This window comes from Theropithecus gelada, chromosome 4 (genome assembly GCF_003255815.1).
Source record: "Theropithecus gelada isolate Dixy chromosome 4, Tgel_1.0, whole genome shotgun sequence".
Lineage (NCBI taxonomy): Eukaryota > Metazoa > Chordata > Mammalia > Primates > Cercopithecidae > Theropithecus > Theropithecus gelada.
Window position 1 is genome coordinate 133,429,280 of NC_037671.1, and position 2,413 is coordinate 133,431,692.

Consider the following 2,413-nt stretch of genomic DNA (forward strand, 5'->3'; position numbering starts at 1 on the left):
AGTGCCATTTGTTGTTAAGAAGTTTTAAAAAAATTATATACTTCAACTTCTCACTTTTCCATGATAATTTTTCGCTTTGTATTGTTTAAGAAACCCTATCCTCCTTGGATATCACAGAAATATTTTCCTATAGTTCTGTCTAAATGTTTACTTCTTTTCCTTAACACATCTGAAATTTATTGTTGTTCACGCAGTGAGGTATGAATCTAATTTTTCCCTTAGAAAATATTATTAGCCAATAGTCCTAGTGCCATTTATTGAATAGTCATCCTTTCCCTGCTAATTTGCAATGTCACCTCTTATATCTTAAGTTCCTACTTATGTGTGTTTCCAACTTTTTCAGAAAATTTTCTCCATTGATCTATTTAGCCAAATGCTGATACCAGAATATTTTATTTTATTTTATCTTCCAGGTGTAATTTTATTCCACCTTCTCCAACTTCAGAGTTCCAACCTTAGAGGCAGAGCATTATGTGGAAGGAGGGTAAGGACTTGATATGAAAAAAGTGATAATGACATACCCCTGTCCAAGTTCATTTCTGGATTTCTTCCTAGGCCAATTCAAAACCTCCAGAATAACGTCAAGTAACACAATAGGCTCACACTTGCATCACAAGCTGTTTAGAAAATGTGCCTAGATCTCTGACTCAGACCAGATGTCCTCCCCACCATGGGCAAGGGCTGGTGGGGAAGACACTTCCAGCCTCCTTCCAGTGCTAATAAATAGCCTGCAGAATGAGCAGCGCTGGAGAGCTGGCCCTTGGCCCACCCATGCTACTGTTGTGGAGCCAGGCCTGCTTCATAGCCCTCTGTCTTTATGTCACTGAGCTCTAGCTCCTCATTTTGGTCAGAGGTGCGCTTGTAATGCTCCACCTTCATCTCAGGATCATCTTCAGGTGCATACACATTTTACAAGTAACTGTTTCCTGCTGGATCATCCATAATAAAGTGGGTCTTCGTGTTACCTTCAATGATCTGGTCCATCTTCTGGCTAAACTCCTGCAGTCTCTCCGTCTGGCCAGGATTGGAACTGTCGCCCAGTGTGAAAGGGCTTTTGGTCACCAGTTCCCACATATCTTTCAGTGGCCCTTCCAATGTGATGAACTTGCCCCCGAGGATGGCCATTCCCAGTCAAATTCTAGCTCTGGGATTTCCACACTACAAACCTCACACTTGAGGAGGTCTCTGGTCATATCTGAGGGAACTGTGATGTGGAGGGTGATCCTGGTGCCCAAGGATTCTACTGCTTCTCCAGATTTCACCTCATTGGTCTGATGCCTACAGTTCTTGCAGTTGGTAGCCATGATGATAACCTCCTTAAAGGGAGGGATTTGTACTAGCTTCATGTTGGTCTGAGCGGGGGCATTTCATTCTGGGCCGTTTGTGTTAAACTGGAGCACTTCATTTCTGACATCTTCCTCCTCTGGCTTCTCTGGGGGTGCTCTGCCTGGAGCCCCAGCATCTCTTCCTGCTGTCGGGTCCAGTTGTAGTGTGTGATCACCAGGGCATCATCTTTCTGAGCGGCACGTGGGTTTTCCACGGAGCTGTTCCCTGAGGGATCATCCATGATCAGAGTGAAAGGGGAGACTGCTTGCTTTAGCTCCTCCAGTTTGACAACGAACTCATCAATTCTTTCAGCTGTGGCATCTTTGTTTGCCCTTCGTGCAGGCTGGTCCTGCTCCAGGCCAGAGATAGCATGGGTGATCAATCCTTCAACAGTGGACAGAGCTCCTTTCTGGCTAAGGGCAGGAATTTGAAAATCTAGCTCAGGAATCCTTGTGGTAGCAGAGTCAGTCTTCACCATTTCTCTGTCATGTCCTACAGAGCCCTGAAGGTCCAAGTGTAGCGCACTCCCTGGTCCTGGCTCCTGCCTGCCGACCGGATCTCTGTGTTGTTCCAGCCACAGTGGTGGCAGGAAAAGGAGCTCACGATGATTTCTCCGAAGAAGGGCTCTTGGTGAGCAGGAGGTGCATCATGCCATTGCGGTAACAGTTCATGCACAGACTCGATCTGGGTGGGATGCTGCTCCTCATCCTTGGCGCTGATGGGCCAGAACAGATGACCCAGGACAGGCGGTAAGGCTGGGGTGGGCAAGGGGACGACGGCCGAACCCGGGACCCCACTTCCACAGCCCCAGTGGTCGCCGTCACCACCCCGTGCCCAGAATATTTTAATTACTGTAAGCTTGTCATAAGTTTTGCTATCTGTTGGGGTGAATCCTTTCTCTTTATACTGTCTCAAAATTGTGGCCTGGCACCGTGGCTCATACCTGGAATCCCAACACTTTGGGAGACTAAGGCAGGAGGATCACTTGGGCCTAGGAGTTTGAGACTGCAGTGAGCTATGATCATACTACTGCACTCCAGCCTGCGCGACAGAGCAAGATCCTGTCACTTAAAAAAAAAATTGTTTT

General features: G+C 47.0%; 1 pseudogene; it reads right to left on the reverse strand.

Annotated features, from left to right (window-relative positions):
- Positions 1-774: 774 nt before the first annotated feature.
- LOC112622910 lies at positions 775-2,012 on the reverse strand (annotated as a pseudogene).
- Between the last annotated feature and the right edge of the window lie 401 nt (positions 2,013-2,413).